This window comes from Emydura macquarii, unplaced genomic scaffold, assembly GCF_026122565.2.
Source record: "Emydura macquarii macquarii isolate MOO-44397 ecotype Brisbane River unplaced genomic scaffold, CSIRO-AGI_Emac_v2 contig_1043, whole genome shotgun sequence".
Taxonomy (NCBI): Eukaryota; Metazoa; Chordata; order Testudines; family Chelidae; genus Emydura; species Emydura macquarii.
In genome coordinates, this window is record NW_027131180.1 from 19585887 (window position 1) to 19604344 (window position 18458).

Consider the following 18458-nt stretch of genomic DNA (forward strand, 5'->3'; position numbering starts at 1 on the left):
AGAGACATGTGCAGTCTTTTTTTTTTTTTTTTTTTTTTTAATAAAGAAGAAGGGGGACAGACAGATATGGAGACAGAGAATGTGTGTCTGTTCTGAGGAGCAGCAAAGTAGCAGGAACACTCTTCCACATGTGCATTAGTCTGTCAACGTGGATTCTGTTATCCAGATGTTAGGCTGCTTCCTATGAGAAGGACTGTGAGGGAAAAATCTTTTTAAAGAAATCAAATTCCAGTGTTGAAATTAAGGTTACCAGATTTTTAAAAATATAATAGTTAGTGTAATTTTTAAGAATGCTCTGGGTTTTTTAAATTTTATTACTAATTGTAGACACAGTGCTTATTATTGTTGTTTGTGTATCTTTCTGCGCATCTTCCAAGTACAAATGCACTTTCCTTAAGCTTTAGTTTAAATTTACCAATCAACTTTAACACTAGCATGCCTTAGGATAAACGACACATACTTTTATTAAAATGTTTCAGATCAGCTCTAATAAACTGAAGAATAATTTGTGTTATTTTGCCAATTGGGTCCAGAGTTGACATAGTACATGTTCAAAACCTGTTGGGATTTCCTCTGGTCCCCCACCATCAATTCCTAACCCAACATGATCTCTGTTTTCACTCAGATATGTCAGTTATTAATCCAGAAATATATTTGGAATGACAGTCAAAATAAATCAGCATAATTTATGATTAACTAAATAAATAAACTAACTCCTTCCCTCCCCCCCCTGTTAGATGGAATACTAAATTACTGATGGCAGTTGTAATATATTTGTAATTTGAAAGCAAGGGCTTTGGGTTACTAAGCATAATATGTGATGCATACACACAAATAATAATTAAAGAAGACAAGTCCTGGCTTTATCTGTGCTACGCTTGGTCTCTATGGCCCTGCTCCCAATTAAGCTCCACATGGGCATTTGTGCAGAGCCATATTGAGTTCAGTGTGGCTCAGGGGGCAGAGGCCACTTATTGTATGACTTCTGATGGAAAGTTTTGTAACAGCAAAAGTCATGCACTATTGGCTTGAAATGCTAATCACAAAAGAAAGGGAGAGCGTCTGTGAATCAACATTACTTTAATGAGTTAAACAGTGTGGTTGCTCGTCTTGATTGTAAATCTTTTATGACGCCTCAGGAATGCAATATTTACATAAATGGATTCTGACATTCAAATGTTATCCTCACATTCACCAGTCTTTAATAAGAAGAGGATGTTGTACTTCCAGTTATTAGAGAAAAGAAGAGATCCAGGTACAGGAAAACTTGCATGAAGCATATTTTGGTTATGTTTCAGAGAGATGGAATCAGATCTACTTTATACAATGTTGGTTACAATTTACTGTGGAAAGGCAATCTGAAAATACACAAAAAGAACTATGGCTGCAATAAGCAAACAAAAATTATATATTGTCCATATATCATTTTTTTTCAGTTAGGTTGTCTGTTAAACAAGAGCTGTGAGAAGTCTTATGATTTCATTGAGAACCAAAATACCAGATGTAGATATCTTGCTGAGCATTCCGAGAGTTTTCATAGAAACATGATCTACAGAGGTAAGTAAGATGCTGTCAGGGACCAGACCTGCTAGGACCAGCTGCTGGCCTGCTCCCTGCTCTGCGCTAGGCAACCAATAAGCCCAGCTACACTGCCTTGGAACTGACAGAGTGGCCACGATCAGTGGCTTCTCAGCTTATTGCATGCCCACAGCTGTGCTCGTCCTTGTTCTAGTCCCTGCTTCCATTCCCTGCTCCTGATTTTTTTTCAGTCTTTGTTCCAGTCCCTGCTCCTGCTCCGCTCCAGCCCCTGCTCCCTGCTGGCTTCTGACGTCTGGCTTCCATCCCCAGTTTTGCCTCTGGCTTATGAATCTGGTTTACCCCTTGGCTCTGGCATTTGGCTTTTGTCCCTTTGTTACTGACCCTTGGCTCGTTTCTTGGACTCTACCACCCTGAACTAACCAATTGGTGAACTCTTGCTTCCACCACTAGCCCTGATTGCCCGTGGCCTCGTCTACTACAGTTTGAGCAGCCCAATACAAAGGCTATAGGCCCACCTCACTAGTATGGGCCCCACTCAGGACAGTTTTTCCCTGGTATAGCTAATGGGCTTTACAGAACTTGCAGGCACAGGAATCCGCCCTGCCCATAGGAATCTACATGCCAGGCGGCTTCACCAGCAACTCTGGCTCTTGACCCCCAAGAGCCAAATGTCCCATTCCCAGACAAGCTTAGTGGCCATCATGGTCAGTTCCAAGGGTTCCTAAGCCAATGCCAGCTTTTCTTCTTGCTCTGCTCCCAAACTTTCCCCACAGACCGAGGCCCAAGTAGGGCTCATCATTAGTTTGCTCACTGGGGAAGGCCTTGGCCTGGGCCTCCCACCACTTGAAGCAGTCTAGCCCCCTACTGGGCCAGTTGGAATAGTTCGTTCAGAGCATGTCGGTTATCTTCAGTGACCCCACTGCACCGAAACCACTGAAGCCCTGTTGCAAACTCTACAGCAAAAAGGTCAATCTGATGCTCAATATGCTGCCAAATTCCACTGCCTCTCCATGGACACCAAGCGGAATGAGGCCGTGCAGCATCATCAGTTTGAGATTGGGCTGAACAATGATATAAAGGATGAACTGGTACAGGTCGAGCCGCTGTCCCATCTTGATGATCTGAACACCCTATATATCAGAATTGACGATTACTTTATCGAGCAACTCCATGAAAGTTGCCCAGGCCATTGAGCCCCCAACAACACCATAGCGTCCCACTTTTTCAACTGCACACCCACTCCAAGACCCAAACCTATGCATGTTGATCAGGCCTGCCCACACCTGTTGGAGGCTGAGAAGAACCAGCGCTGAACTTTGGGTCTCTGTCCGTATTCTGGGGGCAGCAAACACTTCACCTTGCAATGCCCTGCAAAGGTCAGACCAGCTTTGGGGTTGGGAAATGCCAAGCCCCAACCCCAATAAGAGGGTCCGGGATAGGCCAATATCTTTCTTCCCTCCAGAGACTCTCAACCTCCATGCACCTCTGTTGTGATGGCAGCAATTGTGACTCCACCCTTGATGCACCTCCAACTGCCATTGCAGCTCCTATTTCCGACCAGCCTTGCAGTCCACATGGAGGCTCTGGTCCACTTAGGGGCTTCAGGTAATTTTATGGACCAGGATGTGGCTAAGGCCCACAGGATTCCTGCCATGGATAAAAATTCCCCAGATCTGATAGAAACCACTGTGAATCACTACTGGCTTTAAGGTCCAGACCACTCCCTTAGGATCACCGGAAGACTCTTCAGTTTGTATTGATTCAGGTCCCCCACTCTCTGGTCATCCTGGGAAGGGCTGGATCACTGCCCATGACTCCTGTATCCATTGACGAAAAGGGACAGTACAGTTTTGCTTCCCGTACTGTCAGTGATTCTGCCTTCCCAAGGCCAAAGAAAGAACTAGTATCCACTGCAGCTCCTGTAATAGTTTGAGGAATCCCTGCTGCAAGGGCTCATGGGAGTTGAGCATGCCCCTGACTGTCCCACCTTCCACTGCCAAAATACCTTGCAAATACTATGACCTTGCAGATGTATTTGACAAGGGAAATGAGGACACATTGTCCCCACACTGCAAATACGACTGGCCAATCGACCTTCATGCAGGCACCGAAATTCCCTTTGGCTGCATATATGCCCTTTCCAAACCAGAGCTCCAGGCCCTTCACATGAGTCTGCAGAAGTAGTTTATCCAGCTGTTCACCTCTCCAGCAGGGGACCTGATCTTCTTTGTTAAAAAGAAGGATGGTTTCCTGAGGCTCTTTATTGATTACCGGGCCCTCAATAATGTGACAGTTTGAAATAGTTACCCACCTCCCCTCATTCATGATCTCCTAGACCGATTACGCTCTGCCTGAATTTTTATGAAGTTAGACTTTTGTGAGTTCTATAACCTGGTGTGGGTGTGGGAAGGAGATGAGTGGAAAACTGCCTTTTGTACCCGATATAGACCCTATAATAATCTATAATCTATGTAATGCTCTTGTGACATTCCAGCTATTTATCAATGATATTTTCTGGGAAATGTTAGATCAATTCATTATTGTCTGTCTCAATGGCATCATTATTTTTTCAAACAACCAAGCACAGCAAGACCTGCTTGTGTGAAGTGTCTTGGAAAGGCTTGGCCAACACAACTTGTATGCCAAGCCAGAGAAATGCCAGTTCAACCAGAATACAGTAGAGTTTCTTGGCTAAATCATCGACCCTGAAAGGCTGGCCATGGGCCCACACAAAATGAAAGCCCTCATTGACTGGGTAGTACCCAGGGACACCCAAGGGGTGCAATGCTTTTTTGAACTTCACCAATTTCTACTGATGGTTCATCAAGAGTTTCTCAGGGATGGTTGCCCCAGTCAAAGCCATCCTGTGGAAGAAAGCCAATTTTTCTTTGTCCCCAGAGAATTTTTTGAACTTCTAAAGCAGAAATTTTTCACAGCCCCTGTTTTGGTTTGTACACACACAGACTAGCCATTTATGTTAGAAACAGATGCCCCAGGTTTTGCACTGGGAGCAGACCTCTCCAATGGCTATCTTTACCCTGATGCTTTTTACTCATGCAAGCTCACTCCAGTGGAGCAAAACTATGATGTCTTTGATAAAGAGGTATTGGCCATCAAAGCAGCCTTTGAGGAATGGTGCATCTACTGAAGGCGCCAAGTTCCCAGACCAAGTCCTCACTGACCACAAAAACCTGGAATTCCTGAAGACTTCTCAGCACCTAAATCAGAGACAGGATGACTGATTCTTCTTCACACTATTTGAAGTCATGGTGACCTACCATTCCGGGGACAGGAACGAGAAGGCAGATGCATTATCCTGAAAGGGGGAGTATTATGAACTTGCGCAAGAGACTCCATCCATGATCCTCAAACCATGGAATTTCATCTTGGGTACCACTGTCTGAGACCTGTTACCCTCTGTATACCCACTGCTGCCCAGTGATCCCTTTGCAGTTCAGATCCACCAAGTCCTAGAGTAGACAATGCTAATACCCACACTACCTTCATCCTCCGTGATGAAATCCTATATGAGAGAGGGTGCATCTTCACATCCAATGGGTGACCCAAGCTGCAAGTCCCACGAATCTACTATAATACTCCTCTAGTAGGTCACTTCGGTTGATTCAAGACTGAAGTCCTGGTGGCAAGGCGTTTCTGGTGGCTGGCCTGTGCTTCAGTAGCAACCTACTTTTGGTCCCGTGACCTCTACATTCAGACCGAAATCCCTGTGTGAAACCACTCTGTTTCCTTCAGCCCTTGCCCACTCCACCTTGGTCTTGGGCCATCATGTCAATTGACTTCTTCATGGTGCTACCATCCCAGGTTATACCACAATTCTAGCGGTAGTTGGTCACCTGATGAGGATGGCACATTTTATGTCGCGGTCTCTCCACCACCCAGAAAACAGTCTGGCTGTTCAAAGACATAATCTTTTGCCTTCATGGGTTGCCCACAAGAGTAGGATCTGACTGGGGCACTCAGTTCATTTTCTGCTTTTGGAGGGAATTTCTGTGTTTCCTGGGTCTCAAACCTTGCACCTCAACTGCTTACAACCCAAGTACCAACAGTCAAAGAGAATGTCAATCTGGTCCTGGAGAAGTACCTATGCTGCTTCCTATATTACCACCAGGATGATTGGCTGGCACTCATTCTCCCTGCGGAATTTGCCAACAACTCCACACAGGCTGTGATGTAGCAGACCCCTTTCTTCATGAAGTATGGATTCTACCTTCTGTATCACCCTTGACTTGCTAATACCACAATTGCTGACATTGCTGCACACATCCACCAAGTACATCAAGAATTCAGGAACCAATTAGAAGAGGTGAAGTATTCAAGTGCCACGTCAACTGACACTGTCAGCCAACCCCCAACCTCAAGGTAGGAGATAAGGTTTGGTTGTCTTTCCAAAACCTGTGATTCACCCATCCATCCATGAAGCTGGACCACAAATACTTGGGGCCATCTGGTCACCCATCTCAAAAAAGATATATAACAATTGGAAAAGGTACAGAAAAGGGCAACAAAAATTATTAGGTTATGGAACAACTTCTGTATGAGGAGATATTAGACTGGGACTGTTTAGCTTAGAAAAGAGACAACTAAGGGGGGATAGGATAGAGGTCTATAAAATCATGAATGGTGTGGAGAAAGTGAATAGGAAAGTGTTATTTACCCTTTTGCATGACACACGAACCTGGGGGTCGCCCAATGAAATTAATAGGCAGCAAGTTTAAAGCAAACAGAAAGAGGTAGTTTTTCACACAATTCACACTCAACCTGTGGAATTCATTGTCAGGGGATGTTGTGAAGGGCAAAGATATAACTGGTTTCAGAATAGAAGTAGATAAGTTCATGGAGGATAGATACATCAGTGGTTATTAGCCAAAATGGTCAGGAACTCAACACCATGCTCTGGGTGACCCTAAACCTTTGACTGCCATAAACTGGGACAGGACAACAGGTGATGGATCACTCTATAATTTCCTTGTTCTGTTCATTCCCTCTGACGCAACTAGCACCAGCCACAGTCAGAAGACAGGATAGTGGTCTAGAAAGACCATTGGTCTGACTCAGTATGGCCATATTAATGTTCTAATGTTAAGATATTTCCCTCTGCCCATCAACATCACATCTGTCAGACATGAATTTAGTTTCAGCACCTGCTCTTTATCCAGCTGCTAATCCTACTACAGCACTGAGAAAACTGGATTGAAAAGTATATGAAAGGTCTCTTTAATTTTCGAAAATTCCTCTGATGCTGTCAAACTTCCTAAAAGAATCAAATCATCCACTTACTTTACAAATGAAATGGCACATTTTTTCTAGAGTCCTGGCTGAGGCTGTTGCATTCTCAGGAGGAATTCTCAAGGAATTTCCTGATTTTACATTAGTACCAACTAGTATTTATCAATACCATCCAAAAGGATACTCAGTCAAAAACAGAGTTTTGCCTGGTTCACTGCTTAAGTGGCTGAATTTTGCTTAGATAAATGCCATACCATAATTCCCCTTCCCAATACCTGAAACCTGACCCCTCTTCATTGATAAGGAGAATCTATTTGCACAGCCATTGGTAATTCAAGATTTGGGTTGGCAATTAACTCTGAGTTTCATGTGTTCTTGGAGTCTGATTGAAAATTTCACATAGTTTATTCTGTGCCTTTTGCTTGTGCCTCCGTCTGTCAATTGATGCCCTTTTGTTATTCTTATGCCTTTTTCTAGTTTGAGTTATGTTGAACTGGCTCTTCCTCTTTATACATAAATAGTAGCCTCCTTCACATACACTCACCGCTACTCTCACCCCTTCGTTTTACAAATTTTGCAGGTGTCTAGAATTAGTGAAGACTTTGCAGGCCTCTGGCTGAAGATATATAACTATAATACTGTCAATCCTTTAAAAATTCCAGCAGCAACAGCAGGTTTAGAGAGCATGCAAAGCATGGCGCACACATGAATTGTCCATCGTGCACTGCTTTTTCCATATGGATTTCATTGACAGTGCTAATAAAATGAAGTGGGGGGAGGGCAAGAAGTGCTTTAAGGAGGTTAGACACACATGTATTTGGACTTGAAACTCTCTTTATATGCTGGCTGCTTTTATCTTTATTTGGATTATTTATTTATCTGGAACAAGAGATACAAAATGCATCTTAATTCTGAAAGTCATCACAGTCGTTTCATAGATTTTAAGGCTAAAGGAGATCATTTGTGATCTTTAGGGCGGCAGATTTGTTACAGTGGGAAAAATATCACAGATACTGTGATTTTTTTTCCTGTCCTACGGGGCTGAACCCAACTCCCCGTTCCTGGTACATGAAATCATGATGCTGCTCTGGTTTGACCCAATCACCCTTCCGGAGAGCCAGGCCAAACCTGAGTGATGTTGCGACCCCATGCAGCAGGTCGCAACGCCTGGAGTGGGGAAGAGGAGCTGCTGCTGCGAGGTGAGTGCAGGGTGGGCTTCCCCCGCTGGCCCTCCCATCCTGGCTGTGCTGGGATTAGAACCTATGATTTTTAAAAGTATAGTTGAATTTCATTTGTCTTCACATTTTTTTAAATAAAAAAATCACAAAACACTTGACTTTTACTAAACTTACCATGACTGCGCTGTGATTTTTTATAAAAAATGCCATGACAAATCTGCAGTCCTATTGATTGTCTAGTCCTGATCTTCTGATATAACACAGGCCATAGAATTTTATCCACTCATCTTGCATGTGGCCCAATAACTTGTGTTTGAAATAGAGCATATGTAATATTTGAGATGGTAACTTTTGGAATGATACCCAGTTAGCTGTGATATTCATGTAATCAAATGTTTATTTGCAGTGGGCCAAATTCTGCCCTCAGCTAAAGCACATTGCTCCCACTGCAGACAACTGGAACTACAAACATACACAGGTGATGGCAGACTCTGAGCCACTATAATTGAACACCTATGCTTACAGTCTGCAAAAAATCTTAATTGTGATAATTACCAAAGTGGTTATTTGAGTTCCTTTTTTGATTTCATGTGGCAGATATCCATAAATCATACAGTAGTTTGCAGTTTGGGCTGTTGGAATGGCTCTGTATGTGCATATGTGTATGCATTTGTGTGTGTTTAAGAGGTAAAATGAATGCATGTAGTTGGGTTTAGGTATCTATTCTAGAGGCTCCCTTTAAATTGTTTTACTTGAACTGCCGGTATCAACAGAAGAGGCTCTGGAACAAATTGATAAATTAAAAAGTGGCACACACACGCGGCAATCACTTAGTAGAGTCTGTTACTCATCCAGAGGCCTAGAGAGCAGCAAATGCCATGACTATCTTTAGAAAAAGCATTTGGGTTGGTCCTGGGAATTAGAGGCCAGTAAGCTGTACTGCACGACAAAAAACTTAGTTGAAACAATACAGTAATGTCAAAGCTACGAATGCATCTATATGAACATGATACGAAAGGGACAAACCAGTATAGCTTCCGTAAAGCAATATCATGACTCTCTAATTTACTAGAATTTTTCGATCCAACAAAATAGGGGAGAAAGGAGGGAGACTTGTTGGTTTTTCAAAAAGCTTAATATAATTAAGTATCCATGGAGTAACAGGGTTGACAGAATTATTGATGTTTGGTGGTCAAACTAAAAAAATCCCCCTCTTTTCCCCCCAAAAACTCTTTCAGGTTCAATAAAACATTTTGTTTGACCTGAGCCAACTTTTTTTTTATTATTTTGGTATTTCATTTAATTGGATTTTTTAATGTTTTTTACCCTTTAATTTTTTAAACAAATCTAAATTTCTAAATCAAAGGACAAAACATTTCATTTTGAAAATGTCAAAATGGACCATTTCAAATCCCTCCCCCCCATTATTTTAGTTGGTTGAAATGATTTGCTAAATTCAACCCAAATTTGAAAATAGTTTGTCTGCCTGAAAATGCATTTTAGTGACTAAATTATTTGACCAAAACATTCACCTAGCTCTAGTTATGGATTAGAAATTGGCTAAGAGACAGAAAACAAAGAATAGTGATGAACATTCAATTTTCAGCCTAGCTCCAAGTGTGAACAGCAGAGTGCTGCAGGTTGCATACTAAGATCGGTGTTGTTTAATTTATTTACTAATGATCTGGAAAAGTGGGAAAGCAGTGAGGTAGCAAAAATATGCGAAAGATACAAAATTATTCTGGTTAGTCAAAATTAAACAAACTGTGAGGAAATTCCAAAGGCCAAATCTTCACAAGGCCAGGTGATAGTGCAACAAGAGGACAAATGAAATTCAAGGAAGTTAAGTGCAAAGTAACTCACATTGGTTAAAACAATTTGAGCCATGCATACACACTTCTGGAATTTCAACAGATATATTAAAACATGGATTCTGGTAGATATTTGGGCACACCACTATTAACTTCCTTCCATATTGAAAATTGGCCTCCTACTCTTTGTTAACCAGCTTCTCATTCATGATAGAACTTTAACCTCACTCCATGAGTGCATATTCTCCTCAATAATCTCTTGCAGGAGACTTTCTTAAGGTCTCCAGCGGAACCATGCTGCCACTTAAATGGAGAGTCGAGCTGTAGTGTGTGTGTGTGTGTGTGTGTAGGGGGCAGAAAAGGGAGGTTGCAAAATGTAATACAGATATATGCTATGTCACATTTCTGCCCTGAGCTCTGGGGAAGAACAATAGTGGGGTGCACTGTAGATCTGCCTGGACCAGTGCAGTCTTTCACTGACTCACACACTGCAGTTGCACCTGATAAATAATACTAAAATAATACCATAGTTGCTGTTGATGCCGCCACCATTGTCTGTTCTATGTTTATCTGGTTTTTAATGAGCTTGTTGAGTGGGATGGGTATGGAACTAGCTACTGCTACAGAGAATCATACCTGTAAAGTGTTTTTTTTTTTTTTAAATATGAAGGTATGCTGGACTCAATTTGTTGCAGAGGAGTATTCTGAGTATCAGTGAATCACTTGCATCTGCTGTCTCCTAACCCTGTAAAAATGATCTATTTTACTTCTCCTTGTATTAAGAGAAGTGAAAAAGTTTTCAGAAATAGAGAAGTGGAATATAAAACAGAAGTACTGAATAGTTGCTGTGCAGTGACATATTAGTTACCCAAGTCTATACTTCCATAATCAACTTAAGATATAGCTTCAATTTTTCTTGGGTTTTTGTATTGTAACCTATTTGGTCAGGTTCTCATATGATCTTATAGAATGGCTTTTAAAATGAGTTTTGAGATTTACTTGTGGCTCCCACAGGATGTTGTATTTCAGTATGAAGTTTCTTTACTTGGATAACATATCTTTATTTGTGTGTAAATTCAATGCTCAGGAAAGACACCAGATAGATACTATTGGAGGCTAAAGTTCTCTATTTATCCACAGAACAGGCAGTAGCAGTGCAAGCTTCCTAAAATTGCTGTTGGAGCTGATCAAAATTCTTTCAGGTCAATGATTTTCCAACAAAAATTTCCTTTTTGTAAAACTGATCCAAGACTGCCACAGTGAATAGCCAGCCATCTGCTGGTGACAACTTTTGGTCATTACTGAACTGAGCTGGATTTAAAATAACTGTGTGGAAGGCTGTGTCCCCCATTTCCAGTCTCCTGGAGCAAGTCTGAGCTCCAATATCATATCTTTTCTTAAGAAATCTACATAAAACAGATACCATGCTTTTCTTTCAAGCAGTCTCCTTTACTATTAGTTTATGCAGACCGTACCAAATTTGGCTCTCAATTACCTCTGTTCAACTTGAGTGAGTTGATTCAAATCACTCTTATTATTTGAATTGGTTTGAATAAGTGAGATTGTATGGCTATAACTGACCACTCAGTGTCACCATCCTTTTAAGATGCACCTGCTTCTTGCTTTAGAGTAATGATTCTCACTTTCTACAGTGAGAAACTTTCTCTTAGGATTAATCAATCTGTTCATGATATCTCTTAGGTGAGGTCTCTAATTATGAAGCCCTCTCTAGCTCAATCTACCTTTTTTCTTTGCAAATACTTCTTTCCTGAACCTGACACTAAATGACTTGCATACGTATAGGTTGACTGCTTCTCTAGTGGAGAGAAATATTCACTTTCTTTAAGGGGCTTCTATATTCAAAAGGAATAGACACTTGCTACCCTCAGCCATAACAATAGACTAGATGGTAAAAAAGCTCACCAAATGTATTTACAGCTACTATATTGGAGTAGCTCCATCTGAGTAATCACAATGGCAAGTTTTACATCTTTAAAATGTATTTTGAACAATAAAATCTGTGATTCTAATACACAGTGACTCTTTCAAAGCCACAGGAATTAGCTCTTTCAGTTTAAAAAATTCAAGATGGTAGTGTTTTCATGGTTACTGTGGAATGTGAAAAATGTAACTTTTGGTCTCATGGGAGATGATACTTTTTAAAGTTACAAAACTCTATTTTCCATGGTAATTTTCCTTTCACTAGTACTTACAGGTTTACAGGCAATTTTAGAAAGCATACATCATCCATCCTGTAGTTTTAAGAGTCTGGAATATTCTGCTTTAGTGCTGTGTCAGTGCTTGGCCGAGTCTGTTAAGTAAATACATGTGAATCAGTGCTTCCAAAAAAAGAAAGTACCAAGTTTCTCTTAAAGGGGTTTCAAATTCACAACCTCATTATCCACATTGATGGTATCATTGCTAACTAATATTCATGTGCCTCCTACAGTTTGAAATTTTTGCTGACAAGGAGGCAAAGCATTTTTGGCTACTTGCAATATATGGTGAATAACTTACATTTATACTGTAGTATTCGTCCTGAAGGAATCGTAGAGTGCTTTACACACTATTTTTATAGGAATCACTTCACTCATCACTGAAATGGAGCCAGTTCTGGGGTCTAACATGGCAAGTGTTCAACAATAATTTGAGTTGCAAAACTTCTGCTAAATTGGAACAATTATACAAAATTTCAACGTTTTTTTGATGACGTTTCTCATTAAGGGTCAGAACCTCAGTTGGTATAAATTGGCATTTAGTGTTATTGACATATGTGGTATTACACTGATTTACATAACCTGATGAGCTGATCCTAAGTATTATTTTCACTGTATGGAGGTTTGCAAGAACTTAAAACGTCACTTTCATTCAAATTTATACTTTTGAATTATGAAACAGCTGACAGAAGAAGAGGTCTACAACATCTAAGAAGAAGCACATTGCTTGGCATCAGGACATTCTGACTCCTATTCTCACCTCTGCAACTGTCTCAACTTAATAATTTTGTTCTTTTATAGCACTTTGCAAAAAATGGGTCACATTCAGAGTCCACACTGGCTCTTTTTAGGATGACAGAAAACAAAGCAGTCTTAGTCTTGCTTTCACCAAGTGGACTCCATGGAAGTGCAGCCCAGCTCAGAAAGTAGACAGCAGAGGCTAGGAATGAGGCATAACTAGGGTGACCTCTTTGTGTTGATTTCAAGTAAAAGATGTTTGACAACGAAAAGAGAGGATGGATGGTCCAGTGGCTAGTGCACTAATGTGGGAGTTGGGAGACATGGATTCAGTTCCTTGCTCTGTCACTGACTTCCTTGGGCAAGTCACTTAGTCTCTCTGTGCCCTAGTCCCGTCTGTAAAATGGGGAAAACAGTGCTCCCAGGTTGCCTGGATATTGTGAGGATAAATGCATTAAAGATTGCATAAGTTCCATGGATAGCTTTCAAAAACTGTCACAGTTATAGTCACTTTGATTGTCTTTGGTTTTGTCTCTGTTTTAAGACATGAAATAAATTTGTGATTTCTTGTTTTAGGCATCCTGTATAGTATTAGATTGTCGGTTTGCCAGAGGGCTATTTTGTTTTTGTTTATGATCTGTTCAAATATTTGCAAATACTGGGTCAAGTACTATAGTTCTAACTCACTTTTCATTTAAACAAAACTCCCACTGAAATAAATGGGAGATTTGCCTGAGTAAGGACTGAAAGATTTGGTGCTACAAACTTTGTGTTCTATCATAAGGAAAAATGTATTCTGAGGAAATGAACCAACAATTCCCCTCCAGCATTGATATTTTTATTCTCAAAAGTAAGTGAATTCTTACAATCTAGTAAAATATACGCTATGATAGAAAGCTTTCCAAAACATATTTTTAGTTTCTGAACCCCTGGGTTTCTATAATCCAGGAACTTTCCACTGGATCTAGTTGTCATCTTCTGAAGGCTTTTAATGAGAGATACTGAAAGAATGAGGGCCATCACATGGTGAGTGGAGTTGTGTTGAATAGGACATGTGCACATAAGTTTTTTTTTTTTCCTTTGAGAAACTGGAGAATGGGTTCATAATTTCAGATGCTTTATTGTATATTGCTAGTGATCTTGATTAAGGAATTGGGCTTGGGGGGCTGTTTTTGTTTGAAGTAAAATGTTTCAGGTATTCTGTATGTGGAGGTGTCATTTACAATAAGATTTGTTGATGACGGGGATGGTTGTATCCAAGTAAAGGAACACATTCTCTGTTTCTGGTCTGTGGATGACTCTACTGGAAAAGGCCTAGCAAAACCCTTTATGGAAGCTCTGAATGAGAATAAAATAAAGCTTCAGGACTGCTGCAGCCAAGGCTCTGGCAATGGTGCAAACATGAAGGGAAGAAACTGGTACCCAGGCAAGGATCCTTGCTCTGAATCCAAGAGCTTTCTTTGTGCCTTATGGCTGCCATTCCTTCAACCTGGTTGTGTCAGATACAGCATCATCTTCTTTAGATTAGGATCTCTCTTTGGAGTACTGCAAAGGATATACATCCTGTTTTCAGCATCAACTCTCATTTAAAAGATTCTCACGGACAATATTACAAATCTGACCAGCAAGCCACTAAGTGACAATCACTGGGAGAGTCACATTGACAGCATAGGGCCAGTGAGGTACCGAGTGACTGAGGTTTACAACACGTTGATGGAACTGGCGCAGTCGAGTAAAGCTGAAGCCGGAATCCGAAATGAGGCGCAAAGTCTGGCAAACCAGATCACTGGCTTCAAATTTTTGGTCTCAGTTGTGGTTTGGCACTATATCCTCTTCCAAGTAAACGTTGTAAGCAAAGCATTACAAACTCAGTCAAAGGACATCACAACCTCTACTACTTTGATGAGAAGCTGCCTTGATTTTGGTTGTGGCCTACAGAGACAACAGATTTGAAGATCCATCACTACTGCCAAAGAAATGGTGGAAAACTTAGGAGTTGAGCCTGTCTTCAAAGAAACTCATATTCATCGAAAGAAGAGATGGTTACTTGGGCAGAGATGAGGTGATGGGAAGCTTGGAAGAAAAATTCAAGAGGGAATTTTTTACTTGAGTGTCCATCAAAGAAAGGTTTGGACGAATGAAGCACCACAAAGAGACCTAGGTTTTTTTTGTATGACTCTAGTAAGCTGCCGGCAGACAGCAAAACATTCTTGAACAACTGTATGGACCTTCACCGGATGCTGATATATGGGTAATGTTCGGACGTCAATGATAAAGAGCTCTATGTCAAATTGGACAACATCTGTCACATTTTGCCACACGGGAAGCACTCTCCACTCCAAGTTCTCCAATTCATTCACGATGTAGAGCTGAAGGACACTTTTCCTAATGGGTGGATAGCTTTGAGGATTCTGCTTACGCTGCCGGTCACAGTCATGAGTGGTGAGCACAGTCTTTTGAAACTCAGGCTCATTAAAACATATCTTTGATGATGGCCAATGAGAGACTGACATGGCTTGCTATTTTGTTGCTTGAAAATGCCATTGGCCATTTGGATGTCTCTGACGCTGTGATTCAGTTTGCGAGGGCAAAGGTGAGAAAAGCGACCTTTTGAGCTAAAAGACTAGGGTTAACATTCTAACACTGTCGCCTACTGTAACACTATTTAATGTTGGTGCACAGTTCAATTTCTTGATAGTACATTTCACTTAGTCTTAAAAATAAAAAGTTTCTATAAGCTTAGAGGAAATTAATTTTTTATTTGCTTATATATGGCATGAATAAATAGATTCACAGATTCTAGCATGTGAATTTATCATTTTCTATGACAGGGATAAATTATGCATGCAAATTGTGCATCAAAGTTGTAAAATGGGCTACAAATGCAATAAAAAATAAGGTATTCAAAAATTTAACAAATTGAGGGCAGAGGGATGAGGCACCACCGAAGACGCTTCTTGCCTGGTGCACCATTTGGTCTAGGGCTGGCCCTGACTACAATGACATTATTTTAATGAGAATTCAATCTTGGAATTCCTGCCTACAGCAGTAGTACTGCTAGCATTTGAGTTTTTGGCTTCATAGACACAGGAAAATTGTTCTAGAGCCAAAAGTGTGACTTACTTGGCTGGAGGTAGAATTTCCTCTATCTATCTCACTCTGCATGTGGTAGAATTTAAGACCATTATTTCATTTATGACAGGCAAATAGTTTGCAAAAAAATAAAAAAAAAATCTACTTGAACATCGACATTAAGAATCTGTGTCACATATGTGTAAACCTATTACACACCCAGGCTGGTATAGTGAACTCTATCCACAGGCAAAATTCTCATAGGATTGTTTTCTGAAATACCTCACTTAAATGAACACAAGAAACTCTTTGTTTAGTATGTGTGGGAACTGCAAAGTGACCATACAGTCAATAATTACATGTCAGATTAATTCTAGGATCCAGTAGTTATGATCTTCATCTTCAGGTGATGAATGAAGGTTGGGCGATGAAGTTCTGTGGTGGTTTTATTGTTTTGAATGCTATTGATGTGGAAATATTTAAAGGTTGACCTAGGCTGACCAGATAGCAAGTGTGAAAAATTGGGGACTTTTTTTTTTTTTTTTTTTTTTGGAGTGATGGGAGGCAAGGGTGGTATAGTTGTGTATATAAGATAAAGATCCTAATATTGGGATGGTCCTGATAATATTGGGATGTCTGGTCATCTTAGGTTGACCTCATATTCCTATGTAGTTACATTTACAAACAAAACAAAACTTTATAAGAAATACTTCTAGAAATGTGGGAATAGATTATTAGCTCATTTTTAAAAGAAGCTAATCAAAGATGATGAATTCTTTAGGAGATAGTGAGCATAGGTTTATTATTATTTGTTAATATCTGATAATGCACTCAGTGCTATATAATACACACACTGTTCTTGGGGGTTTAATATTATTATTATTTTTATTATAGTGTCTGGGAACCCCAGGTGTGGATCAGGTTAGGCATTGAACAAACACAGAACAAAAAGACAGTCTCTGCTCCAAAGAGCTTAAAATATAAGACTAGAGACCATAGATGGATACAGATAGATGGATAGGGGAATACAAGGAAACAATGAGAAAGCATTGTCTAAATAAACAAAACCATCATGGTGGGGGAAGGGATAGAACACACAAGCAGAGTGAACAGTGTGATGGTGGCAAACATCAAATTTAAGTTGCATGATTTATTTATGTATTTATTGGTGTGTTGACTTTGGAAGAGATCAGCTACATGGAAAGAGAAGCGTAGGGAAGAAGGGAGGAGAGAAGAGGTAGGTGTGGATGGAAGCTGAGGTGGGGACACTGAGGAGGTAGAAATGGTTGGTGCAAACAGCCAATCAGCACAGGGCAGAGAAAGCCAAAAGCTTTTTACAAATGGAACTTTCTTCCATTTGACTGGAATGTTCAGCAATCCAGAGGTCCAGACTTTGGCTGATTTTGGTCCTACCAGTCTCTGGCTGGCTGCTCTCTGCAGTTTTTTCCAAAGCCACATGGTGAGGGGATGAAGAGGCTCCATCAGGACCATAATGCCACCAGAGTGTCGTGGGCTTACTCTGCACAAAATACAGAGTTCACTGTCCTGCAGAGTTCTGCCCTGTAATAGGATAGACACAACACAGACAGAACACACTGGGAAACCCAGAAGAGGAAATAATTATGATTTTTTTAAAATAAGTTATTAATGAAAGTGATTAACATCTCACAATAAAAAGATAGTCACATGAGACCTACTTTAATGCCTCTTGCCTGTTCACAAATGAATTAGATTATGTACTTGTGCTTTTGGATAGTTTGATGGGTGTACTAACGCTTTTTGAAAATAGTCCAGCCAGTTGATTGACTCAGACCCCGATCCTGCAATGCATTCAGCCCAAATAGAGCTCTGTGCCTGGAATTTTTGGGTACTCATCACCTTTGAAAGTCAGGCCAGGCTATTTACATTTACATGCCTACGTTAGGGTTAGGATCCTAACTTAGTCTTGAGGGGTGGGATTATTCCATACTCCCTAAGGGAGTCAAGCACTTTGGGGCTTGTGGTCCTAACTCTCTTATGCACATTCATCCAACCCATATATCTGTAACTTGCTGGAAGAATACTGTGGGACACTGTATCAAAAGCTTTGCTAAAGTCAAGGTATATCACATCCACCGCTTTCCTCACATCCACAGAGCCAGTCATCTCATCATAGAAGGCAATCAGGTTGGTCAGGCATGACTTGCCCTTGGTGAAGCCATGCTGACGATTCCCAATCACCTTCCTCTTCTCCAATTGCTTCAAAATGGAATCCCTGTGGACTGTTCCATGATTTTTTCCAGGAACTGAGGTGAACTGACCGGTCTGTAGTTCTCTGGATCCTCCTCCTTCTCTTTTTTTTAAAGATGGGCAATATGTTTTCCTTTTTCCAGTCGTCCAGGATCTCCCCCGATCACCACGAGTTTAGCAAGAATAAACCAGAGAATGATAACAAGCAAACCAGGTGAGAAAGTGGTTAGGTTAGCTTTGGACAAACACTGTAACAAACCATTTATTCAGTAAATTTAGTTTTTTCCTTGTTTGTGAATTGTACACAAACTTACAGCAATTTTCTATGTACGTTTGGTCTTTGAAATTGTTCAAATTTTGTGTGAGCAAATTTCTGGCTATTGATTGCTCATAAACTGTTCATTATGATAATTCACAATTCAGTATTC

General features: G+C 40.6%; 1 protein-coding gene across 2 annotated transcripts in view; it reads left to right on the forward strand.

Moving 5' to 3' along the window:
• The window catches only part of ERG (ETS transcription factor ERG), a 187453-nt gene that overhangs the window by 67728 nt on the left and 101267 nt on the right, over positions 1–18458 (forward strand). The gene's annotated exons all lie outside the window — the stretch shown is intronic.